The 26,969-nt window shown below is 44.6% G+C and overlaps 1 protein-coding gene across 4 annotated transcripts in view; it reads left to right on the top strand.

Moving 5' to 3' along the window:
* The window catches only part of PDZD2 (PDZ domain containing 2), a 139,013-nt gene that overhangs the window by 12,649 nt on the left and 99,395 nt on the right, over nt 1-26,969 (top strand). The window contains exon 1 of one of the 4 annotated variants that reach the window (XM_032206418.1): nt 9,205-9,470. The exons of the other annotated variants lie outside the window; for them this stretch is intronic. The gene's annotated coding sequence lies outside the window, so the exon portion shown is untranslated. Of the gene's footprint in view, nt 1-9,204; nt 9,471-26,969 lie in introns of those variants that run through there. 4 annotated transcript variants of the gene reach the window in all.

Genomic DNA, 26,969 nt, shown 5'->3' with positions numbered 1-26,969 from the left:
GGGTAGAAATATTTTATGATGGAAAGAGGACTCAGAAATTCATTAATTCTGGCTGGCTGAATAGTAATCAAAAGTGTTTTGTCTAATATGTAATTAAATTAGATATCTACGTCTGTTAAAACAGTTCAGCCAGCTCTAATAACCAAGGAAACTAATCCCACGTCCAGGTGTCAGCTCCCATACTTATCTCCCTGAGGATTTTCCAGCCTTGAGGATATTCTCTCATTTAATGATAGTGCCATTAATAGTTTCAAAGAATATGAAGAGGCATATTCTCCCTTTTTATATTATCTTCAACAGCAGCACACTTGGGACCACTGGCCATGTACTGCATTTGAGGAATTGCGCTACTCTTGGTGAAGCTAAGTCAGGATCTCCTTTAGATTAGAAAAATCTAAAGGAGATTTTATGCCTTGTCATATACCGAGTCAAAAGCTGGTGTAAGAATCCACCACGTACCCAGTGTAAATAACTAACTCAAATTCCACATGAAGTTCTGTCCCCTTCATATGTTAGTGGCATTTGCTACTTCCTTGCAGGTCGTGTTGCTTTCTGCGGTGAGCCTGTGCTCATTGCCTGCTTTACGTTCCATTTCTCTCCTGGATGTTTCTACTTTAAATCATTTACTTGTAATTTATGCTTGCCTAAACCACATATGACTTAAAGCTATGTATCAAACCCCTGTCAAGGTCTTATGGCCTAATGGATAGCACGTGTGGATTGAAGAAATGCTGGGTCCTGGTCAAGCCCTCTCTCCCTGCTGCAATCAAGTCACGGCACTGGTGGCAGGGTGGCGATGACAGCATCTTGCTTTGTGCAGGTGCTGGAGCTCTCTGGGGGAAAAGCACTTTATTAAATGCTCAGTCTTACTGTGGAACGTTTCCTCGCAGGTACCTGCCCATCCATTGGAGGGTTATAAAGTAAGTAAAATTCTTTGAAATACCTGTTTCTGCAGATGTACATTTGAGCAATACAAATAAGTCCTACCTTATGAGATACCTGACTGGTTATGAATTCAGCCATTATTCAGTCTTCCCCAGTGTCTCCAAGAGGCGTCAGTGTAAACAAGTGAGACTTATTTACCTGCAGGGTTTCGCTAGAATAGTGACAGAATGGAAAAACTGAACTCTGTTTTTCCAAGGCCTGGAAGCCAGAACACCATCCTTTTCTGAGCCGAGTGCAGGCTTTGAGAAAAAAAAACCTTGTTTTTGTCGTGGTGTTCCAGCCAACATGCAGCTGAGGTTTGATTTCCAGATACGAACTTTGAGGTTTGCTGTGAAGTGAGAAGGTCCAAAGCCAAGCCTGACGGAGCTGCCAGCTTTGTGTTTGGCGCAAACGCTCCCTGACAAGAGGTCACGTAGTTACATAAAACTTAGCATATTCGACACTCACCGGGTTATCTTTTAGAGCCAAAACAGTGCAAAATCCTTGCAGGATGGCTTCATATGTGGGATGTGGGTTTATAGGGGAAAAAGGAGGCCATTAGGACTTTGGGAAAATGTGACGAAATGGTTTCCTGTTCAATGTGAATATTATTTTGTAAGAACTTCCTCACAAGTTTAAACAGGCTCCTTGGGAAGTAACTGAGCTGAGGAGGAAGCAGCGTCAGTATCAAGATAAGCATGTGAGAAAAAGAAAAATAGGATTAAATATAACCATGTAATGTATCTTATGGCTGCTTGTTTGTGTAGTGGGAACTGCTAGCACTGGGAATGCCCCAGCCCACCAGCATCCCCTCTTTCACACCCACTTCACACCAGTCCCCCTTGTGTCATGGTCAGTTTTGCAGTCAGTGAGTCCATGGTGTGTTGTGGGGATGTCAGGCATGGACACAGAAAACTGGTGTGTGCTGCACTTCTTGGTGTTCAGTGATTTCTTCCTATGGACTTGCTAGGCACCTCTTCTGAGGACTGAGTTTATGCAGAACGTGAGAGAAAAAAAAAGTGAGCATGGTATAAAGGCTAAAGGTTTTGATCTCAGTCACCTGCTCTTACTGCAGCATTCATCAAAGTAGCCTAAAAGTTGTGTCCTGGAGAAATGGCTTCCTTGGTCTGATTGAATATTTAAATTTTAAACTTACCATTGCTCTCATTTTTCCCCAGGTCAGCTGCATAGTGGGACTTTTAACCTTTAGAGCGTGCCAATTGATTAAAACGGTCCTGTATAAGTACTGAGGCCTGTTTCTTTTTCTTTCTTTTAACTGATGGCAAAATCCCTTCCTGACTCCCAGGAGGGTTTAGGACTTTACCAGATTAAAGCCTGAAGCTGAGGAAGATCATTTGTTGTTTGTAATAGCCCTTCTCTCTGGGTACAATCAAAAGGCAAATTGTTATTTAGCCCTTAAGAAAAAAAAAAAACAAAAACATGCCTTTTTTGTAATGATTGAGGGTGAGGGAGGTGAATCCCGAATCTTAGACGATATAGGAGTGGTTCCTGACTTCCATATGTGTATTATGCCAGAGTAATTTGATTAACTAAAGAGGAGACCCTTAGTTTATGTTTACCATGTAAAAGGAGAATTGGACCTGTAGTAAGTGTCGTCAAATGCAGTAAGGTGCCACAAACTGGTCCATAAGAAACAGCCGCAGCTCCAAAATTTTAACATGAAGTGATGGACCAGACATAAATCTCTGATCCAATGAGATACAATGATATCCTAGGGAAAAATCCAAACCAGATCCAAAATTCAGAGTAGATCCTGGCCGTGAGTGCCATGAGCACCATGCCTGAGATCTGCCATCAGCAGCAGATGCTGCCAACACACGGTTGGAGCCTCTAACAAAGGCACACTGGACTCATCCAGCCCAAGCAAGAAGCCTTGCAGATTAAGTTGATATTACTTGGAGGCTGTATATAGCTTTAGCAAGCAAAACTGAGCCTGGGTGTTAAGATGATCTGGATCAAGAAATCCAAATTAGGTTTCCTCCTTAAAGAGAAATGAGCACATTCTGGCACTGCTTGTCATAACTGACTTTAGAAAGAATATTTGGAAACAGATGCAGTATGTTTCTGCAGATTAAATCCAGTCTATGAAATAAAAAGTATTCTCTCTGCCTGCACAGAATGGTCAGAAGACTCCTGGAACAAAGTTCTTCCTAAATCTCATGTATGTTTTAAGGAAGGCTCTTGAATCATTAATAAGTGGCGGGCGGATGGCACATTTGGACATGCACTGGGAAGTGTGCAAAGATAAAATGTGTGGTGGCTGGTGATGTTTAAAAAGCAAACAAGATCTAGGCTTCTGCTTTGAATATCATAAGGTACGGAGCTTATCGCATTAATGGAAGCTATTCTAGCATAAAATGAAAGCCACGTTTGGAACAGTCTCTGCGGTCCCGGGTTAGGACATGGGGGAGAGTAGTATAAAATGCCTCCAGGGTGGAGTGCGAGTTGCTGGAGGGGGCAGCCTCTGCTGTAACCTACATTGGTTTTGTAGTTAAAGAGAAGAGAAAAATGTTGCTTTGATAGGAAATCCTTGTGCGCAGGCACATACATATCTGTGTGATACGGATGTGTATTTGCTAAGAAGGAGTTAGCTTCTGAGCAAGAGCTTCTGTAACCCTTCCTGCTACAAAAACCCCACAGGCTGGGGTGCTGGCAGGAAAAGGAGTGCTTAAGCAAAAGCAAACACCGTGCCAGGTGTTTGCAGAGGGGTAAAATGCTCCCTCAGCTGCTTTGCAAATGCATCTCCCTGTGGAGGTGTGTTTCAGTGTCTATGTGCTCCTGGCAGCCTTCACCAGCAGAAGACCTGGACGTGCTTCCCTGTCCCAGCATCCGCATGCAGTCTTGCTCATGGCTGGGGCTGGGAACTGGCACCAGCCTTCCATTCTTCTGGACCATCTTTCAGTTTATCTCCCTCATGCTTTTTCTGGGATGTATTACAGGCTCATGAGTGGTCCCATTTCTTGTCCTGGTTAAGTCACTTCCAGTGCTGCAGATGGAGGAATTCAGGGAGAGCCCTGGGGGCACCATGCTGGACAAGATTGCCTGAAGCATCATCATGGGGCGGTTATGTATGGCCAAATCTGTGGTCGGTTCACATGTGGAAAGCTTAATAAGAGGCAGAGGTGGTAGCAGGAGATATTTCCTCTCAGAAAGAGCAGTCAGGCATTGGAACAGGTTGCCCAGGGAGGTGGTGGAGTCCCTGTCCCTGGGGATGTTCAAGGAAAGGTTGGACGTGGTGCTTAGGAACGTGGTTTAGTGGGTGACATTGGTGGCAGGTGGATGGTTGGACCAGGTGATCTTGGAGGGCTTTTCCAACCTTTATGATTCTTTGAGGTGCACAGAGCCCACCCAACCCCAGGCAGCACCTTGCTGCCTCTAGTTAGCAGCTGGCAGGTTTCAAGTACATTTTTCACCTATCTGGTGACCCTTGAGGTGTCTAATGAGATGTACATCGTGTACTGTGCACACAGAGCCTTGCTGCTGAAAGGTTCGGATTGCTGTTCTGGTGCAAAGAAAACAAACCCCTCTGAACGCTGCGTTCCCCAAGGCTGCTGAGCACCCCGTGTCACATTTTACACTCAGCAGAGCTTCGCAGAGTTATAAATAATCTTGTTGTCAAAATATTTCTTGGGAGTGAAAATGTCCTTAGGATGCTTTGTGAAATGGTAACCTTTGGACCAAACAGGGTAAGGAAAAATCAGAGCAGTCTCCGACCCTGCAAGAAAAGTTTGTCTTAGTTGCGTAATGTGGGAGAAAGGTTAAGAGCAAACTGGCATCACCTTAGGGAGGGAAAAGAATGGAATTTAAATTGAGATCTAAGGGCGAGTACATAATTTAAGATATTATATCTTTGTGAAGTATTTTTCTTTTGATGCCTGAAAGATTATCTGGGTGAAAATGTCTCGCTCTGTGCAGTGAATTGAGATCTTGCCAGGAGTTGTCTTTGAATTCAAGGGAGAGTAAAACCTGGGTTTTCCCTTTTCTTTATTTTGAAAGGGTAATCCAATTCTAAATTTGGCCCTCAAGTTATCATTTCTAAAAACAAGGTTGAATAAGTGTTTCCATCCTGGAAAAAAAAATGCAGTGGTAACAGATTTTTTTGATCAAATACATGTTGCTGTGTAGAGTCCAAACCTGGTCTGTGCACCGTAAACAAGTGAATGTATTAGGTGAACAGAAATGAAAATTAAACAGAGGACACTACTGAGAGAAACACAAACAGTAAATAAGGGTTGAGAGGTGAAAGACAGCTCAATGATTTTTTCGATTTAATAACTGTGGCTGGTGTTAAATGTAGCAGATAGGCAAATTGCTTTAACTGTGTGATTTCTAGGTTATTACTCTCTCTTTTATTTCAACAGTACTAGTAGGTCTTGCTGTTTTCTGCTCTCCATTTTTTAGTTTCTGCTTTGTATTTTGCAGTAAAATATAGTATACTAAACACAACACCCTACAGTGTTCTGCACTAATTGATATAGTATTATTCTGTTATAAAGTAGATACCTGAATTAGGGAACTGCCTGAGTGAGAAGGCTTTATCTCCTGTAGATTTGTAGCAACCTCTAAATAAATTCTATGAGTACATAAAAAAGTAAATAAAAATGAGTTCAGAGCAGTAAAATGTAGATACATTACATCACAGTTTGGAGTTCCATGGAACATACTGTTAAAGTGGGGATTTTTTCATGTATACAATTGATTTTGAAAATGGTCAGGCTGTAAATAAACTGGAAGTGCATAAAATCAGTTCCAACAGGGCTGCTCAGCAAACACTGTAAAGGGTTCGCAAATGGCTCTCTGCCCATGGGGCTCAGCCTCTGGTTAACGGGGTGTATTTGGAAGACGTATTCCAGAAGAGAGCTCGTGGGGAGCAGAGAGAGTGCATTATGAATGCAGTCAGTCCCACATCACCCTCCAAGGAAATCTCTAAGCAACCTAAAAAACCAGCCCAGTAGAGAGATTTTTTTCTTAAAATTTCTGTTTTGAAGGCTATCAAGGTTTCTTATTTTCAATATCAATTAGCCATAACATAGCAAGTTACAGTGTAAGCTCTCTGGGACAAGTACAGTGTATCTGTATTTTCCTTAGAAATTACTGACAGTATTTTGAGTGCTATAAAAATAATAAATGTAGATGAATGAATGTATTCATACACTGAGCTGTTACACTTCCCAACAGCTATCAATACCGTTTCATATGATTTCCTTTTCATATTTTGCCTGAGAAACCAGTCCTTCTATAATAGGAAAAAACATCTCTGGTTATAGCCCCTGTAACTAAGGAGCACAACTGAAGAACTTCCTGGCATGCAGGGACAAGACTTGAGAACCACCCCCCATGAAATGACTCAAAAATATCTCATTTCCTACTATTTGTATGGTGGGAGGAATAAGTGAGTGTTTACAAATAATTCTAGTATAGCTCTTGCAAGGGCCTGTCTGCAATTTGCATATAAGAAACCCACAAAAGATTAAGCCCTGTGGTGTTTTCAACCAAACCTGGAGCTGTCTGGGATTTTTTTGGTCACTGGCATTTCTCTGAAGACCCCATGAACTTGCAGCCAGCAGGAAGGGATGAGGGTGGAAGTCCTAGAGAAGCCCTAGGGGACTCTGGGGATCCTGGCTGCATTCAGATCTCCAGAGCCGTTTATGCTCAGTAGTGTGTTAGAGCTATTAAACCCCTATACTATCTTAAACACTTTTTTTGTTTGTTTTTTTTTTTTTGTTTGTTTGTTTAAAAGGGCTTTTGTTGTTCTTGTGTGCAGAAGAAATGGTAAGGGAAAGGTTTTCTCTGTGGTATTTGTCACGTAGTGTAATAGTGCGTCGTGCAGAAATGGAACTTTTTGAAGGTGCTGTTTGCAGAGACTTAGGGAGCTCGACGCCTGAACATACCAAATCGACCTAGCAAAGCGTGGGGAGATGCACACAGAGGTCACGGAAGTGATTTTTGTATTTACACTGGCATAGCTGGGAGCAGAACGTGGCCTTTGCAGTCCTTGGCTTGCTGGACTCCTATTCAGTTTTAACCCTCTTTTGTGTCATTTTTGTGGTTTCTGGCAGAGTTCTGAAATTTGTTGTTTTATTTTAGGAAAAAATGGAACATCATATTTTTGTTCTGGTTGTATGTGGTCTTGGATGTAGATGCTTATTGTGTTCTCAAAGGGATTTCATTTAAATCTGAGTGTTCATTTTGCTACCCATCAGATCCACAAATGTCTTGGATCTTGAGGATATGTACTGTATAATTGACTTTATCTGTGTGTTGTGAACAGAGGTGGCAGACATCTGGTGCCCAGGACACAGCAGTATTGGGAGAATGGAAATGTCTCTTGTAAAGAGTAAATGTTTCCCATGCTTCCAGCTCTTGAAGGTGATGTTTGAGATGAAACTAAAATGTAGTGGGGTTTTAGGTGCTCCATACCAGAGCTAACACTGATGAGCCCTTCAAAGTTGCTTCTTTGCTGACTTCTGTTATTAACACAATATCAGATCTGACTTTAATTTAGTTTAGTTTGTATGAATGTGGCTCTAAGAAGATTTGCATTCACTGTTGTTTTTCTAAATGTGAATTAAGAACTTGAACATGTAAAGAAGACATCAAAGAACCCAAAATCATGGTAGTCGCCCAAATGCCATGTGGCATTTTCACTGTGCAATGACATAGGATGCAACTACAACTTGATTAGCTAAGGATCAAGCTGTTTATTCCACATCTTTACTTTGACTGCAGTGGGAAATAGTTTCATCAGTCCACAGTTTCTCCATCTTGAATTTTGTACTCCTAAAATTTAAGCAAGAATGGAATTTAATGCCCAGCTCTATGGAGCATTAGAGGATGGGCTGTTCTAAGCAGTTCTCCTGGTTGCTTACATATGTATGAAGCCAGTTTTCTGTTGGAGAGACTTGCTCTATGTGTTTGTAAATGAATGCTTTATCTGTAAGGAAACATATGACTCAAATACTGTTTTGGCTTATATCACAACAGATTGCTTTGAAATGCACAGCTGCATGTGTGTGCTTAAAATGCTCTTCATCTTCTCCAAAATAAGAGCTGAGAAGAGGTAGGGCTGAATCCCCTGAGATTTCAATGGGATGTGAGCTCCTGAAGAGATGTGGGAAAGCCATGCTCTGCTGTCACCGAGCTGGGAGGTGGCCATAGGTTTGAACAGAAGGTTTGGTCATATTTTGTGGCCCATAGGATAAACATTTAATGGACCTTTTCTGGCCTTTCAGACTCATTGGGGATTCTGCGGGATAACCCCTGTTGTTTCTTATCTGTTTATGACTGTAGTCTAAATAGCTATGGAGACAAAAGGAAGCACCCTGGGGTGCTGTGCTATTCCTGCTCCACATCTCTGGTATTATTCTATTAATGAGGTTGTGGGCTCAACACAGGAACGTTTTTTTTATGGCAGGGACTCGGGACAACCTCTTCTGCACAATTTTGGATTGTTTTTTGTGCAGAGGAAAACAATTATAAGAAAAGGCAATGGGGAAGGCTGTGGCAGGAGCAGTCTGGAGGCAACAGATTTTCCTAGGAAGCAGCCGATGTGCATTGCTCTCCTCTCGAGCAGAGACTGCTGAACTTGCTGCCCACATCCTGGCTGAACTCCCTGGCCCCTGTGCTGCTCCACGGAGGGATGCAGCCTCCTCTGGCCATGCTCGCTGTCTGAGCTATTCTCCTTTTAAATAAAATACTTTTAAAATAAAGGTGGTTTATTATTATTATTTTCTCTCAGGAGATGTCAGGCCGTGAATCACATCTGGAAGGGAGGCATTTCCTGGTTAGGAGTGCTGAGCCCCAGAGAGAGGCACATCCCGAGGACTGAAAGCTTCCCTTGGGGTTAGCTCTAGGTATGGTAACTGTCAGTGGGTCCCATTTTGGCACCTGATTGACGACCTGTGCTCCTGGGGAGCTGGGGCACTGACACTGGGATCTGTGTTTTGCTCCAAGGAACAGAGCTAGGAGTCCGCCTCCCTCTAAACTCTTGGAAGGCTGAAAATCATGCCGAAAATCCTGAAAAACAGGAGGGACAGTTCTTTCTGTGCCGGGTAGTGCTGTATGTGGGAGCTGGGATGCCTGTGTGCAGACTGAATACAGCGTGGGACTTGGTGGAAGAGTTTCGTCCTTGTTCGTCTTGATTATAGCCAGCTGACTACGTGGGCAACTACAGTAATTCCTTTTTTTTTTTTTTTTTTAAGTTGTAACAGTGGGTTTGTGTCCAACATATGGCCAGAACTTCTGGCATCAGCAGTCAGGCATGACCACAGCTGTATAGAGTTTACGAGTGAAAAATAAAAATAAAATTGCAGTATGGGTACAACCTGACTTGCTGTTAGGTCTGCTGGAGATGGACAGCCACACACCTGAAAAATGCCCGAAATGTTAAGCGACAGCCTGGGATGAAGGCACTTGGCTGTGGCACCATCAGGCCAGGCTCCGGGGAGGAAAACATCCCCTGGGAGCTGCGTGAAGAGGTCGTGGGGAGCAGTGGTGGCACGCCGCGATTGGAAACATTTCCAAAGGTCGGGGAGGGGGTGTGTGTATTGGGGGGAAGAAGTGTGCGGGGGCGCAGAAGTGGGGCTGGGGTCGGCGCTGCGCGCTCCCGTGCGCGGCTGCGGGAGCTGCGGGGCGGGGAGCGGGGGCCGGGCGCCGCGCCCGGGAGGAGGAGGAGGAGGAGGTGGAGAGGAGGAGGAGGAGAAGAGGAGGAGGAGGAGGAGGAGAAGAGGCGGCGGCGGTGCCTCCCCGCCGGCAGCAGCGGCTCGGCGGCAGGTGATGAAGCGGAGGAGCGGGCGGCGGGGGGCGGCTGTGGAGCCCCGGGGAGGGCTTGGGGGGAGTCGGGAGGGCTTGGAGGGAACCGAGGGGGTTTGGGGGGGAGCCGGGAAGGGAGGCACGGAGGTGTCCTGCTCCGCTGCTGCACCTCCGGGGCGGTGCGGGGATGTGCGGGGCGAGGGGTGCGCGGGGGCTGCGCGCTGGGGGCTCGGCGCAGGGCAGAAACTTTGGGATGGGGCTGCGCTGTGCCATGGGGACAGAAAGGGCTCTGTCCAGGCGCAGCGAGCAGTTCTCGTGGTCGAAACCTTCGCAACTCGAGTCACAAAATGCTTTCCCGCAGGACACACGAAGACCAGATTTTTAAAATGAAAGCGTTGCTGGAAGCCCCGCGGAGGAGCTTTGCTTGGCAGGCTTGCGTAGCGAAGGTTTTCAATAAAGGAAATATATCGTCTTCCAGTTGGATGCAAAAAATAGAGCTGCATTCTCACTTCCTAAATCAATCGTGATTTCTTGCTTTTGGTTAGGAGAGCTTTTGGTGGCGTTCAAGTGCCACAGCCATCATGTTCTCTAAATATCTCATAATCCTCAAGCAAACAAAAGTCTGTTGGTGTTTAGTGGGCTTCATACATGTAGGGCATAGGCGTACTTAATTCTTAGTTCACATTTACTTTATGGAGATACAAATTCAATGCTTCTGCTCAGCTCTGCATTTTGGCAGAGTCCTCTCTAGCAGCGGAACTGGGGGGACCTTCTAAATGAAGCTAACAAGTAAAATATGCTTTGAAATGGAGTGCAGATGGGAAGCGTCTAAGGATTGTGTTGCACAACAGTGTGCTCTCTGTGTGTGCCATTCAGCTCACAAAACTCTAGGTCTTATGAATGCATCCGCAATCTGAACTGGACCCCGTGCTGCTCAGAAATATCACATTAGTACCTCTAACAACAGCAGCTCTCGTGGGAAAGGTTAATTCCTCTCTCTCCTAACAGCACTTCTGATGCCTGACACCTCTGGTCAGCGTGTTTGTTAGAAATATCTGTATCCCACGCTTTTAATTCCAAAGTGTTCTCAAATTGGTGAATAAGAAGAGAAACTGGTGTTTGCTGGTTCAGGTGGGTGGCATCTGAACTTTTGCAGAGCTGTTTCATGAGCTATGCAGATGTTTTTTGCATCCAAAAGCTTTATTTTAGGTTCCTATTTTCATACTGACTAATAGAAATAGGCTGATAGGTGCACCCTTGACAGCAGAAGTCGAAGCTCTCTACTTTCCACTTACCCCCCCATCTCCCCCTTTCTTCAGGGAGTGTCTCTCTGGCACCATCTCCTGGCTCAAAATGGGGATCCCCCTTCACGTAGGGGGTATGGAGAGATGGGAGACATCCAGGTGGTTTTGGTAAAACTGGGGTGAGGTGCGTGCTGAAAGCATTTCTTCTTGGGCTTGACCTGCAAAAGTATTCAGTGTGATAAGTCCAGCTTCCAGCTGGAGTGGGAAATAGGTGCTCACTTTTTCATGGGAGGAGAGCTTATGTTTCTTATGGTGACTAAATATTATCATGATATTTAGAAAACCGTAATTTAATATTTCGCTCCTCATACAGCTCTGCTGGAAGGGTTAGTCATCCTGCCTGATATATCTCTATGCGTGATCTTTCGGTGGAAATGTGTTAATGATATATCCTTTATGTCATGATTTTTCTGCATGGTCAGGAAAGTGTGTTGTCTGCAAATTATTAATCCTCTTGAAATAGAAAACCTGTGGCAGTATGGAAGGATCTTGCTGTGATTTAGCAGATGTATGACTATGCACGGACTTTGTGCATGAGCAGAAGGAATTCTTCCTTTGAGGAGGATCTTGTGTATGCCCTGTCTTTAGTGGAAAACCACTTCACATGCAGAAGGCACAAGGAAAAGAGCCTTAACCAGACAGTGATACCAAGGTGCCTGCCCTCCTCTTAACAGCCAAACTTATGCATCCATCCACCGCTCCCCAAAGGGAAAGGAGAAGGTGGCAGACTTTGTTCAGACCCTGATCCTTGAGATGCAGTTGGAGGGAGCAGAGCAATAACTTTCTGAAGCTCACAGGTATGTGAAGTGGAAGAGATCCTTTTTGTTTCCATTTAGATGCCCTGCGTTTCCCAGCAAACACCAGCTAGACCTGTATATGCCACTGCAGTTTAATGCTTCATTGTTATTTTTTAAACAGTGATAAGCGATGTGGTCTTAGCTTAGGGTAAGGACTGAGACAGCATGATGTGGGGTAGGTGTTCCCTATGTGTTTTTGAGCGGCACTATCCCCTTTGAATCCACATTTCCAAGGAATGGAAATGTGATGAATTTTTCCAAGTGATGGTTGTGGAGCTCTGCCACAGTGCATGTAGCCCTTCCTATGGCCACAATTTTTTCTGTCCCAGGGCAGTGTCCCCTGTGTGCATGCAGAGTTTCCTCCTCATGTGCACAGACTGACAGCGGGGCTGTCCCTGGGAAGAGACGAGTCTCTGGTGGGCTGTGGTGGCCCAGGGCTGCTCTCTGGTCATCCAGAGCCTCTCCCTTGAGGCTGAACATTGGCATGTCTCTGAAAGCATATCAAGTCTGCAGTTTTCTGCAGAGGGGAAAATAGAAGCTTCTGAGCAGATTCGCTCTATATATTCTACCAAGTCTGCTTTTAGCTTTTTACCATGCTTTCTGCCTGCTGCGGCCACCACCAGCCCCCAAAGCTGAGCTGAATTATTTTCTGCCGTACGTACCACCAAGAGAAACATCAGCTGCAAGAGATTCCAGCTGCAGAACTTGTGTGTGCAGCATGTCTTGCTTAGATGTTACTTCCTTAATAAAATTGCTCATTTGGTGTAAAGTTTTTTTGGGTGTTTTGGGGTTTTTTTTTTTTTTTTTTTTTTTTTTCCTGTTTTTTTAATTCTCTTCCTTCTAGCCCTGGGATAAGACAGTCAAGTTGTATTCTCCCTGGCTTGTTTTCTAAGTTAATTTAAGGTACAGTCCACAGTCCTGGCAGAGCTGTGATTGCAGAGAACTTGAAGCGATAGCCTGTTTAAAACGTGTGGGCAGAAATGGATGCTTTTGTGGGTACTGCATGTTCACGAAGGACAGCAGAAAGGCAGCAGCCCTTGGAGAATGCCTCACAGGATTCAGCTGCGGAGCTGCTTGCAGCCAGACTCATGAAAATGCTGGTTGCAAGGACTCTAGGGAAGTTTGGGTCATCTGAATATGCCTTCAGTTCGTGTACATATGCATGCATGGTTTCACTCACATTAGGCTGAGATGTGTTTCCTCGTAGTCCTGTCACTTTTCCTCTTCCCCTGCCCTTCCCCATCCTCCAGCCCTTGCCCCAGGGTTGCTGTGGCTTGGGCAGAGAGCTCTGGTTTGCAGCGAAGCCCAGGCTGCCTGCAAGGTGCTGCGCAGCCCATGGAGCAGGGCTCGCTACCTCTGCCCTGCCTGATGGATGGGAAATACTGTGCTTGTAGGAGGGCTGTCAGTCCTGGAGTAAATGCACTGAATGTTTCACTGGGCTAAAGGCTTGTAACAGCCCAAGACTGCTAATGAGGAATAATATGTTCAGTTAAAATACACAGTGGAATTCCATTGTTGCAGGCCAAAATGTAGTTAAGTGAGCAAGAGCTTAACCCTGGGTGCTGGGGAAGTGCTCCCCTTTGTGCAGAGTGCTCTGTAGATGTTGACAGCGATCAGAGGCTGAAGTTACCTGTCACTGGAGCCAAAAGCTGGCACAGGTCGTGGTCCATTTTATGGAGTTGTGGAGAACTGAGGTGTGCAAAAATGCTTCTCCTTTGGGATCCAGCCTTGGTCCATCTCATGTCCCACAGGGCATCTCCAGGTCTTCTAGTCACAGGGAGGTGGTTGTAGCACACCAGGTGGTCTCAGAGCAGAGCTGGCTCAGGTGAAGTTGATCCACGTAGCTCATACTGAGCATCAGAAAATGGTTTTGCTGCTCCTAGGCCTGCACAGGACAGAGTCTGGCTGTGTTTGCTTAGCTCTGTGCTGGGGTGAGCTGGTCCAGGACTGCTGGCTTGGGGCATGGCATGCCCACAGCTCTCCCCCTGACAACAGAAGAGGGAATAAGTCTAATGCTGCCAGCATGAAACACAAGTTGAGTAACACTGTGAGGGGAAGGCTGTTTGCATAGCTGCTAGCATTGCTTTCTGGAGACTGGGGTTCCTGTCGGCAGAGTTCGCTTGATTTGTCCCCCAGCATCCTAAGCACTTCCTCCACTATGGAGAAGATCTTGGCTCTGGGTAAATTGTGCTGGCGCTGAAGATTTGCAGTAACTTGCAGAATTTGACCTTTTGTCTCAACAAACTGTGGTGCGGCTTCCAAGTACTGCCATAAGCCTGTACAAAATACACAGGGAATGTATCCGTAAATCCAGGCAGCTGCTGGTGAGCAGGGAAAGGAACTGGGCAGTGCTGATGTTGCTGACACAGGAGTTGGGGAGAGGGGCAGGAATCTCACCCTACTGGGCAGGAAGGAAACACATTTTCAAGTTCTTGTCCGTAATCCAGGACAGTTCAGGAATGCTTCAGCAGGGTCAGCTTTTGCTCTGGTTGTTCACAGATGATCTCGCAGTTTGGGGAGAGGGTAACTCTACCAGCAAAGGATCTTTGTCCTGTGTCTTTGATTGCTGACCTTCCTCTTTTGGGGACAGGATGTTTTTGAGGTGGTCTGATCCAGTTATAGCTCTTGTGCTCTTCTAGGTCAAAGCTGAAAGAGCAGAGGGGAGGAGGATGCAGCAGCCAGAGTAAAAAGTTATGGAGATCCTTAAACACACAGTCTTGTAGGAAACGGCTTTTAAAAGAGATGTTTAAAATATGAATGAGCATGAGATGTAAATGACTTGCTAAGAGGCCAGCTTCCAGACACGGGATAACCATAAGGGACTGCTTGGCTTGTACTGGGTATTCATCCAACTGGCTGGAGTTTCTGGCTCTTTCCCAGATTCTTCAATGTGAAAATATTTATTGAAAGCGACTTCTTGATTCCACAGGTCTTGACCAGTGACCTAGAGATAAGTGTGATGTGCTGAGCTGATACTCATGCCTTTTCAGTTTGGGTACAGAATGGATTTGTTTGTTGACTGCTGTTTGTGAAGTGACATCTCCTGTGTAAACCACTTCCCTTGCTTGGCTGGTGATGAGCCAACTGATAAGAAATTGGGGAAAGTTGCTTTCTTCAGTAATGAGAAGTTAATCCTTCTGGGAATAAAGCTGTGCAGGGTATAGAAATGCTTTGTGTGCCACCTCAGTTTTTTCATGTTGTTCGTGAAATAAGGACAAAAAGTAAAAAAGCAATGGTGGGAACCACCAGGCACCACCTGTCTGACAAGACCCAACAGTGGCGTGGGAGGTCTTTGAAGATGTAACTGGTGAATTCCATGTGCTGGCATTTGAAGAGCACAGCGAGGACAAGAGAGTGAGAATGAGAAAGGGCTGTGGATGGGATAGAGAAATGGTTCTCTAGGGAGATGGATGCATCTGCAAGAGGCAGCAAAGGAAAATCTCTGTAAAGTGCCTGCTGGAAGAGGAAATGAGCCGAGGTAGGTAGATTGAGTTTGTTTGCTTGGCGCTGTTGTGTTACGCTCTGTTCCTGCTTAAACGACACCTTTGACGTAAAGAAAGCTTTCTGGTCTTGCTGGCTGGCTGTGAGTTGCTGAAGGGAGGAATAACGAGTGCAGAGTTGAATCAGAGCTTGATCCTCAGGGACGGAGCCGGGTGTCTGGTCCACGCAGGGAAGCTGCTCTCAGATCTGCTCAGCCCCTGCTGGCAGCTTTGGCTGCAGCCAGCATCCTCAGCCAGAATTTGAGCTGCGGATGGGAAGCTCCTCTTTTGTTTGGGTGCAGAGAACCTAATTCATACGTGCTGTTTTGCAGAAGGTTAAGTGGTGGTACAAAACAGCAGTGAGGGCTGAGACCCCAGCATTTTTCCGTGTGTCCATGCAGCAAAGTCTTCTGGCTGCTTGAGGTGCCACTGGGGCTCCGAAGGGAAGCCTCTCTTCAGGCTGCTCTCTCCAGCTGGACTTAAGTGAAATTGTTTATGATTTACACCAGTCTACAGGAATGTGACTGTTCTCTCCGAGCTGTAGGTTCTGTTTTAATCTGTGGATAAAGGCAAACAGGGTCTCATGCCTTAAGTCCGGCTGCTGCAATCCTTTTAAAGCATTGCTTTTACTTAAAAACCATGAAGCGCCTTCCAATGCAGCTTCTAAAGAAGAAGCTGAGACCAGCCAAGATGGTTTCTGAAGTTATCCTCCAGGGGAGAAACTTCTAAAGAAGCCGCCACTCAGACGTGGTACTTGAGCAGCCTTCCGGAAACAGCTGTTAGAGATGCAGAAAGCCGAACTGGAATCTGGTTCAGGGCTGAAAAGTTAGTTTTGCCATTAAAACTAAAATTTAAGAGAGTCCAGCTGCCTGCAAAGTGCAGCAGCTGGCTGAGCAGCCAGGGCGCTCCTGGAGGAAAAGGGAAAAATATGTGTTATATTGTCTTCCATGAGCTCAGCTGCCCTTTAAAAACAAACACAATGTCGGCCAAAGGCTGTTGTTTGCATTGTAGGTGAATTGCAGGAGAGCACTTAGGGGACATGGGGACACATGCTGGTAGTTTTAAGGACACTTTTTACAACCGCTTTTAATTTAATGCAGATTTCAAGACCCATAATGTAAGAGCTGTTTCCACTATGCAGTACCATTGCTGACCACAGCCTCTGGCCAGTGCTTCGTTAAGAGAAGGAAATTCTCTTGTATTGTGATGAAGTCTGAGGAAGGGGATGTCAGGTATTCTAGTCTCAAAATTGCAGCAAAATGAAAGCATTGGATTGTGGTCAAAGGATAGAGGGAAACAGCATTTATCTTTCTATTAACTTTTGGCTATTGACTCCTTTTTTATTCATGGCTAGAGAGTTCCAGGGGGGAAACCTGAAATGAGTTTATAGTGCTGTTTGTGGCTTTTCTAAATCAGATGGGGGAAGGTGATACTGAAGAAAAGTGTGTTGGGGTGGTCCTCCTTCATCGCATGTATACAGTTATTAGCAGCAGCTGTGTGTGCAAGTCTTTTGGAGTCTAGTTTCTATCTATCCTCCTACATTTTAAGCCTTCACTGTTGAGATCATACCAAAGGCATAAACATCCATGGGTCTCTCCTGTAACATCTGGAATGGTGTTTGCATATATATATTGGAGAAAAATGGCTTTGCATTGTGTAGGTATTCAGCCACCCTCTACTTGCACTCCTGCACCCTTCTCACGCTCGCTTGACTGTCTGCAGAAGCATGTCTTGAAGGGTTGTGTCAAAAGCATCAGTCATGGTTTTTTACAGTGATTGACATTAATTAGCCTATGTTTTCCTTCTCCTCGCCCCCCTCTCTCCCCATCACCTTTTTGACTTCATGTTTTTCCATTGAAACAGGGTTTAATTTGGAAGAACATGATTGTAAATGGTCCTTGTTTGCACCTGCCTGTACTGTTAATTTTCTTAGGTAATGTGAGAAAAATCTAAAATAATTTTATTCAGACAGGATCTTCTGTGAAGCTATTTTATTTGCGATTGCAATGGCGGGCGTCCTGCCAATCAGGAGTGCATTACACTAAACAAATCATAACCTTTTATTCCTTCTTACCTGACACCTGATTACCTCCCCTGTTTCCTCACTGGCTGAGTACTACAGGTTCACAAGCTACTCGATGCTCCTCTATACCATATATGTACAATTTTTCTTTTTTTCAACTGTTTAATTTCTCCTTTCTTATGATTTGAGAACTTGTGATCTTTGTTTTACTGTTCTCAGACTGCTCATCCTGTTTTTCTCAAGCTTCTACCTTGTTTTGGAGCTGTGAGGCCTCCTACTGTCTACTTACCTACTTAGCATTTCTCCTTATTCTGACTACACAACTACCTTGGACTACAAAAAAATGATTCTCTACTGCAAAAACACAGCTTAGTTTCTCACAGTAATATCGGGGACTAGTGGGGGAATTCAGCCGTGATAGTGAATTGCTTGCTATCATGGTGATGGTTTTTAAAGCCTTCAGCAGTAATAGTGTTACCTCTTCCCTCTGGAACCTCACCCTTTTCCTTTTCTTTAGCAGTGTTTTTCTTCCATCCCCAGCCATTTCAAGTGGACTGCCATGCCCTTCACCAGTCTTCCTTCCTTGGACTCGACTGGAGCATAACCTCAAGTTTTCTGGGGAAAAGTCTTCCTCTTTTCAGTGTGCAGTGACTCAGGAAGTCAGTCCATATGTAAAACAGCTCGTACTGTGTATCAGTAGTGTGTGTCTGGGCTCTCTGTATGCCCAAAGTCCGGTGATGGCACAAGACCTGGCTGCAAGGTGAGAGAAGGACTGGCAGGTTTTGAGGTAGCAGCACAGCTCCCACAACTTGGTCACTGGGCTTGTGGGCTGCATGTGGTGAGGAGCTGTGTTACCAGTGTTGGCTTTGGATCTCTTCCATGCTTGGCTTTGTTTTGGGCTATCTCAGGCAGCCATGCTATCGATTTTCTTGCACTGAACAATCAACCTCCTGCCTCATTTTGACTTTTGGCAAGCTTTGCTCAGCTTGCATTATTTTGGTGGTTATAAGCCTTTTTTCAAATTCCAACCTAAACCTCTTTATGGCTGGCTTATGCTGCTTTATCTTTCTGTTTCTCCTTCAAAGAGAGCCCTCCTTTTGCTCCAGTAGCAAAGCCAACTTCTTTTTGTCTCATGAGAGAGGTCATCTTACCGACCTTTTCTTGCCTTACTCCACTCTCACTTAACCTTTCCTGAACTCAGTAACCTGAAATCTCACATTGTTCCAGCTGGGACCTTACTGGTGTCTTGTATATTTTCCCGTGCCTTGCTGAGACTTCAGGCAGCACACGACTTTTTTATGGTCTTGCTGTGAGCTACAAAACCACCTAAGTCTTTCTCTTTCTGTGTCATTTCCAGCTGTTGAGCTCCCAAGCTGCAGAAAATATTTCTTTAATCCCAGAGTGCATGACTGCACTTGGCTTGATTATAAGCTGTGCCTCCCATCAGTTGTTTTAGTCCTCAGATGTTCTGAATAAACTTCTGTGCATCTTCTTGAGTTGACAAACTTTCCCAGCAGTCTGCTTTCTGCAGATTTCATTTGTACTCCCCTACTTTCCCTACCAAGGGAATTAGTGAAATTGTTAGATAAGACTGTCCCAAGGCACAGCTTTTAGGAAATTTGTTTATAGTTTGTCTTTCTCACCAGAATTTCACCATCTGCACAAGCTGCTCTTCTTCTGGATTTTGGGAGGAGCTTGGTTTGGCTCTGACATGTGTCCTAAATAGTAAACAGGATGGATTGTCGAGCTGGGCTGCAGGCAAGCACTGTGAGTGCAGGGTGTTGGCAATGAGCATGCATGTGTCAGAGTGGTGATCTTAAATATTTCCTCTTGGTGGGTGAAAAATGGCTTTGTATTCTCTTTCTTTGTGTTCTGTTATTATCGACTCTTAACAGTTCCTGGTGAAGGTTTTTGTTCGTTTCAAAAAAATTAATGAAAGATTATAGATACATGAAACCAGTGATTTGAATGTAAAGTGAAGATGGCATTTTTCATTTGTAGTCTTAATAGCTGTAGGAATGACCAGAGCTGAAAAACATCAACTCTGTCAGCTCTGGGCATTGTAGACATGACTGAAATAGTATTGTCACTGTCTCACTTGCTTATCAGAGTATGCTCTCTGGCAGAAATGGTCTTAAAAAGCTTCCTCTGTGCCCTGCTCGATTGCTAGAGCCAGAAGACCAGAATAGATCATCTCCATGGGCCTCATCCAAGCCCATCTCCAGCTCAGAGAGGTTCACTGTGATCTCCCTGTGCTTTGAGTAAACTTGCAGCCCTTTCTACAAACAGCAAATATACCAAGTTGGTCATTTGGAGGACAATAAAAAAAAAATGAAAAAAGGGAAAAAAAAACACCACAGATTTTGGAAGCATTCATTGTATATGCCTAAAATGGCCAATAATCTGAATAATTAATGGAAAAGGTGACAGATCTAGGGCATTAGCTTAATACTTTTCAAGAATGCACATGTGTGTTTCAGAGAGAGTAATCTGTTCTTGCATGATGTTCACTTAAATCAGTGTCTGAGTAAGGCCATCAGGTACTCCAAATCTGCTCTTAACTGCTAAGTTGCCTTTGTTCAGTAGCTTTAAAGCTCACCTGGAGAATTCTAGCCAGTAAAATGAGCAAACAAGCCTTGCCTGATAGCTCTGCAGGAGAGGAGGAGATCAGTGGCATCTGCAAGATGCTCAGCTGAGACAGTGAGCATGCAGGCTACACTGGTTTGAAAATGGACAACATTTGCTGTCCAGTCACAAAAATTCATATGTGACAATTTACTCTGAGTGTGTGTACCTGAAGAGACACTTTGGAATTTTGTACTTGTATTAGTATGTGGCGAGGAGCCTGCCTTCAGCTATTATATATATATTTTTTCTGCTAAAGAGTAATCTAAAGGTAGGATTTTCTTTCATGCCTGACATCTGCTCCCTGCTGCTAATCTGCATGTTTTTGCTGATAGGGATGTGAGGGTCGGGTTCACAGAATCCCTGTTAAAGTCATGGGGCAGCCTATTATTGGGTGGATTACTATTTAAATGTGCATCAGTCTTCAGTGCTTATTTTATTATTATTATTTTTAAAATTATTTTCTTGGCTGATCCATTTCAGTTGCATGGTAGAGGCTTTTTATTGCTTAGGTAAGAAAATGTTCTGTTTGAGGTCCAAATACTTTCTGTGGAGGTGTGGAAGCCCCGGTTCTCAACAGGGGTTATTTAAGGCAACGTTTGTATGCTGGGTGGCCAGTGTAAGAGGCTTTAGCCACAGCCTTAGATCTGCTCAACCATGAAGCCTGTGCAAAAAAATCCTTCCCAAGCAGTGAGCCAGTTTTTGTCCTGACGCCTGGATGCAGCTGGAGTGTAAATGGTGATGGGAAGAGGATAGGCTGGTGGGGAGGATTTTGCCAGCCTATGAGAGACCTTTGGCATTGTCCCTGGTTTTGGTTCTGGTGTTTTCTCATATCCCTTGGACATGGCTTTCAAGACCTTGCCACTCCAGCTGTAGCGTTGCGTGGGCTGCGTTGCTGCATACCAGCCCGGGAATGTTAACCGGAGTTATAATGGGCTCTTATTTTGACCCCGTGATTTAAAACAAACTCTCTAACATGTGGTTGTGGCTCGCGTGTTGTCACTTTACAGCACTTGCAGTTTCAAAACAGATGACTGAAATCGCAGTGGTTTCTGAGAACACACTTGCTTTCTCCTCAAGGTCTTCCTCCTCGTGGCATGGTTCACTTCCCCGGAGCCTGGCGTGCTGTGGGGACCCAGATGGTCCCACTGTGCGTGCTGTGCCTCCCTTCCCCGGAGTCTCCACCACGGAGCTGCCGCTCACGAATCAAATATTTCAAATGCTGACATTGCCACGAACGAGCTTCCCGTGATGTTCAGCCTGAACGCGGGTGAAGTTAATGGTCCCATTGGCACGCATGGGGAAGACGCGGCAGAGCTGAAGATGAGCAGCGGAAGCATTGAATTTGTCTTATCGTGTTAAGATTTATAGTGTTTGCTGTCTCGTATCTTATCCTCATTTAAAGTACACACTTAGGCATGGCTTGTTGATATAAAACATGCCAAATCTCCGTTGCTGAATTTACGGGTAAGACACAAGGCCAAAGTTCTGTCTTAACTCCAGTATAGGATTTTCCTTTATTAAGGGTGGTAAAGCAATGGCTTATTGGGACTTTGGGGCCAGATCCTCTCTCAGAATAAATAAAGCTAAGCTCATTTATGGCAATTGAGCATTAATCTCTATAAGGCTTCTCTGAAGATGTATTGCAGGGAATGTAACAAGGAAGAGAGCTCATTATTTTCAAAGAGAAGTGACAGATGAGAGCATATTTCTAGTGCACAATTACCATCACTCTTTCTTTTTAATCACATAACTTAAAATGTCTAGCAGCCACTGCAGTGGCAGTATTAGTGAATGGAAGCTGGATATATTCACAACAGTGTGAGTAGGATGATCTTCCTTTTTTTTTTTTTTTCAGTAAAACTTGCCGAATAACTAATTTTCAAAGATAGGCTGGAGGACATTCATGGCTCAGTAAAGGATCACTGGTGTATGAAATGGTAATTGATCCGGGGAGCACCAGGAGCACTGAGCCAGATCATGTTCTTTGCAGGTTCCAGTGCAGTGATGGAGACTATATGAATCTTGGCACAAAGGGTTAAACAAGATTAACCTACCACGTTCTGCAGGGATGGCACTGAAACAAAATACACTGTGTTCAGAACTTTTGGGGTGGTTCACTGGAGAAGTGATTTAACGTGCATGCAGGTCTAACCTCTGCATTTGTTGTACAGATGCAACCAGAGGTGTCGCTTCCCTCGGAAAGGGCTTCTGTGATTTATTGCTGGTCTATGTCTGACCGGTCCCCACAAGACACTTAAGAAGTTAATGGTGTTTGTTACGCACCTGTGGATGCTATGTTAGTAGTGAGGATCCTTTTAAGTGTATTACCTTCTGAGGAAACTTGTTTTTCTGTGTCAAAAAAGGCTGCTGTAGCACTTCAGTTCTGAAAAAAAAAAAAAAAAAACCTACAAAAAAAAAAGGAAAAATCCCCACCCTGCTGCTGTTTTTAGATATTTGCCTGTGGCCTACAGGACTCACCTCACCATGAAGTCCTAACAAAACTGGTTTTGTGTGGGTAGTTAAGCAAGTAAGGCTTAGCATTTGTGAGGCTGGACTTTGTGCCTCTCGGTTCTCCGGGCACTTCTGGGGTGTCTGATCTGCGTGGAGCAGCAGCTGCTCTCTGTCTCCATGGGCTGCCGGAATCCCAAATTTGGGACTTCCCATGTTTGTTGGCTTGTTTGGAGATTATCCAACATCCATTCCTCTCCATTGGGGGTGGGAGGGTCCCCTGAATAGACTGTTTCCTTTCCTTTTTGGGGGTGGGTAGCATCTGTGGGGTTTATACAGAGGCTTGTAAGCTTTGCTTGGCTTAATCCTGTTTAATACAGAGGCTGTATGAGAGTGTGTTTGCCGCAAACTGGACCCCACCAGACCTCTCACAGTGTTCCCAGTCTGGTGTGCTTGCAAAATAGTTTTTCAGCTCTTCCAAGGCAGTAAAATCACCAGAACGGGTGGGACAGACATCCTTTATTGAAAATGTGGAGAAGTTGAAGCTAAGCTAGAAGCCACTCATAGCCAGTCCCATAGAAGGAGGCTGCCTAGGGCAATTAGCTAATTAGCTAATCTTTGCTCCACCAATTCTCTGTGCCACTCTGGAGAAAACAAACCAGAGGAAAACTCTTTTTGCCTTCAGTTTTTAACTCAAAGCAGTCTCCTTGTAATGGTAATTTTAGAAAAAAAATGCAGGTAAATTGGTTCTTGCTTGGGGGTTAGAGCTGTTCTGTTTGTGTAGTGCATTTGGCTTAGTAAAACTGTGTGTGTTAGCTGTAAAAAGCATGCTTAGCTGAGAAGAAGTGTATGAGAAACCCTACGTGAAGCTGGGGGCTCTGGAGACTGTACTGCAGCAGAAAGGTGTCCTTCTCACGGGAGCAGCCCACGAGAAGCTCTCCTGTGCTGAACATCCAGGGTTTGTGCACTGTGGGGCTGATCCCGAAAATGCAGGCATCATGAAAAGCCCGTCCCTGTTTCTGTGTCTGCTCAGTGCTCAGCCTGCCAGCCGGGGTCGCAGCATTGCCAGCGGGGCGCTAGAAAATCCTGGTGGAGCCAGACCATTTTCCACGCTGCTGGGAAGTCTCTGAGATGGGCTGCAGGATCTTATTCTCTTGATTTCAGTGGCTTGCTTTGAACAATTCCTTATTGTGTCTGACAACAATTGCTCAGTTCTTCATCAGAACCATGGCAGGACTGTAAATTAGGTTACTTTTTTTTTTTTTTCTTTTTTCTTTTTTTTTTCTTTTTCTGCATTGGGGCTGAATCTTAAGTCCAGTGGAAGCTGGCAGTGCTGCCTGCCTGGTGGGGTTGGGATCCAGCGCTCTTGATGTGCTGTGAGTACAAGCAGTGTCCTGTGAAGCTGTTTAATAATTGATATTTATGAGCACAGTTGGAAGCACAATTGTTACCCGGAGCACAGGACATCTTCAGTTAATCAGCGTGTCTTCAGCAAGCCCTGGAAACACACGTGTGAGGCGGGTGATGACGCAAATTAAAATCCCGTTGCCAAATGCAGGTGGAAACGCACGGAGGCAGCTGGGCTGGTTGGTAGAGCCCTCTCCGGTTTCCCAGCCACTGGAGCTGTGAGATGATTGCTGCTCCCGCTAAAAAAATGGAAATGGCAAGAAATGTTTGCTGTGGTTTGGTTCTTAATCCCCCTGTACTTCTCGTGATAGTTGTTGACACTGGGTTATTTTGCATTACTGGGTTTGGACAAAAGTTAGCCAAATGAGTGTCTTGTTGGTTCTCCCTTTCCCGTTCTGCCTCATTATGTTGTGCTGTTTGCATTATAAACATCCCAGGGTGGTGTTCAAATCCAAATAAACAGAGTTGTCATGGCAATTAAAAGAAAATTGAGGAAGCACTTCTGTTCTTGTATAATGCCTCATGTGATGCCACATTCATGGAAACGCTGTGTATAGGCAGGATAATGTCACTTTTCTGAAGAAATAATGAAATCTGAGCACCACAAATAACTGCCTGGTGGTGATGGAGCTAAGTTGTTGCACTTCTCCTTGTGGTCCTTGCAGCCTCCAGGAGCTCTGGGCGCACTGTGTAGGGCAGGCACTGAGCCTTCCCATCCATTTATTTTATCTAGTTATTTATTATTTCTCCAGACTCTGATGCTTGCTGTGTGATTTGTGGAGGGTCGCTTCTGGTCTCTGCTCAGTAAATGAGCAAAACATCGCTGTTTTCTTCTCCTGACAGCACTGTGGCCATCAGCAGCTGACAGATGCTCGTAAAGTTAGGTCAGTGATACTCCACTGCCAGATGATTGTAGTTAAAGAAAAATTTATAACTGGAGAGAGCTTTTTTTTTAAAAAAATATTTTTAATTTTTTTATTCTTCGGGTATTGATTGATTGACTTTTAGCTGAAGCCAATACATTTTTGGACAGATGAGAAACAGATCTTTTGTGAGAATTCCTTGTGTGTCTGTTTGCTTTAAGAATGCTTTTAATACTTGGCTCAAAAGAATTTAATCTTTTTTTTTTTTTTTTTTTTTTTTTTTTTTTTCCAGAAGATGATCATTTTATAGCATATGGCACATTAAAGTTAATACAGGTATTCAGAGTGCATGAAAGGTTTTTTGTATATATGTTTTTAACACAAAAATAACTTGCATACCAGCAAATGCCATCAGCTCATTCTCTCCCTTCACTCTGTTCTCAGATCATTTCAGTTGTTTAATCTTTTACAGACATGCTTTCTTAAATTCAGGACCCTAACTCTATGGTTTATATTATGGTTCAATTTTCTTGGACGAATCTTATCTCAGAACAAGTTCATTACATATGAACTGGGCAAATGCAAAGCATAACAAGTAATTAACGACAACTGTCTTAGTGCAGAGGTCACAGAAGTGAGGTACGTGCATACATTAGGACATATCCTAAAATTTGAACATCAGGCTGCTTGCTGACAATACTGGAAGGATTTGAGGATGAAGGACAGAAACACTAACCATGCAGCTGAATGAGGAGAAAATGCAAAATAAAACAGTGTGGTTGTATTTTAGCAGTGCATCTCTATTGGGACTGTTGGGGTCTTAATGCTGAAGTCATTTTCTGGAGTTCAAGCATTGTGCAGAAGGCCAGGACAGGTATTTGTAGTGGTCTCTTCTGGCCTTCACAGCTCTGAACTGGGTAGCACTGGCCATGTGCTTCCAGCAGTGTAGACACAAAACGCAGAAAGCCCTCGATCTTAAGAGTTTGCAGTACAACCAGGAGAGGTGCAGAATAAACAGGATGCACCAGAGAACTCCAGAGAGGAAATGACTGGGATGTGGTTGTTTGTGAAACTGTAGTCTTTGAGAGAGCTGTGTAGATTTATAACTGCTGGGCTTCGTGGGAGAAGCGAGCTGACAGGAGGACTTGGGATGGATGGAATAGTGCAGGGAAGGAGGAACGATAAGAGGAGTCATGCGCTGGGAGGCTTGAGGAATGGAAACAAACCACAAAGAGGCCTGACTGGACCCAGACTTTCATGGCAAGGCCTCTGAGGGAGGTGATGTGTACCCTGTACTGCAGGCCCTGCTGGTGCTGAGCCCTGCTCTCCTCCTCTGCTCAGCCCAACTAATACCCAAATGGTAAATACCATTACTGTCTGTATTGTTCTGTTTAAAATATCATTTAAACTGCAGGGATTCCACATGATAGATTCTTTTTTCCATGTGCAGTGAAAGCATTTTAAAGCAGTTAAAAAAACACATCCATACTAATTTAACTCTATAGATGCATTTCTAAAAAGTATTGAGGGCAGATAAGGAAGTCTTTGGGAGCATGCCATTTGCTGCCTCCCATCAAATGCCAAAACTTGTTAGCGGATGAGGCTTTTGGATTTCTTCTCGGCAGTCAGTGGGTTCAGAGTGGTTTCTGTCTTGTGATGCAGGATGTGAGATTCCTCTGGGTGCTGTAAATCTTTTAAATTTGTGGAGGGATGGGTTGCTTTAACTGGAAGAGATGAGCAGTAACGCAGGCTTGCTCCCCCATTCCTTTCTCCTGCATGCTGTGGGTGACTCTCAGAGACTGAACAAATTGCAGTTTACCAGGAACAGGTAGGTGTGAGATATGTGGCCACTCCTGGAAACTAATTTTAAAAATTGAGCAGATTTGAGGAGCATCGTTCTGCTGGCAGCGTGCTCAAGCTCTCCTTCCATGTAGTGGCTAGGTGTTTCAGCTCAGCTTTGCTGCAGCCCATCTCGCTGTGCTGGTGCAGGGCTGGTTTCCAGAATGTGCCTTTTGCTCTATCTTTGTTCCAGCTCCTGGACACTCCAGCCTAAATGATTCTATGATTCTAAGTGATTCTGTGTCTGGAGGAGGGACTTTCCTGGTTTTGAGAGTCTGGAAAGCACCGCACTCATCTCAAGTATTTACTTATATGCTTTGTAAGGTTATGGGATGCTACTCCTGGTGATAATTCATAAATGCCTGTGTGGGTAGGGCTTTTGTTGTTGTTAGGGAAGGTCTTGGCAATGAAACCACAGTCAGAGCTGACTGGGGAGTTTACCACAATAGCGAGGATGTTGGGCCACTTAGCGAATACTCATGAGA

Source organism: Aythya fuligula, chromosome Z (genome assembly GCF_009819795.1).
Source record: "Aythya fuligula isolate bAytFul2 chromosome Z, bAytFul2.pri, whole genome shotgun sequence".
NCBI classification, from domain to species: domain Eukaryota; kingdom Metazoa; phylum Chordata; class Aves; order Anseriformes; family Anatidae; genus Aythya; species Aythya fuligula.
This window is presented reverse-complemented; position numbering and strand designations above follow the sequence as displayed.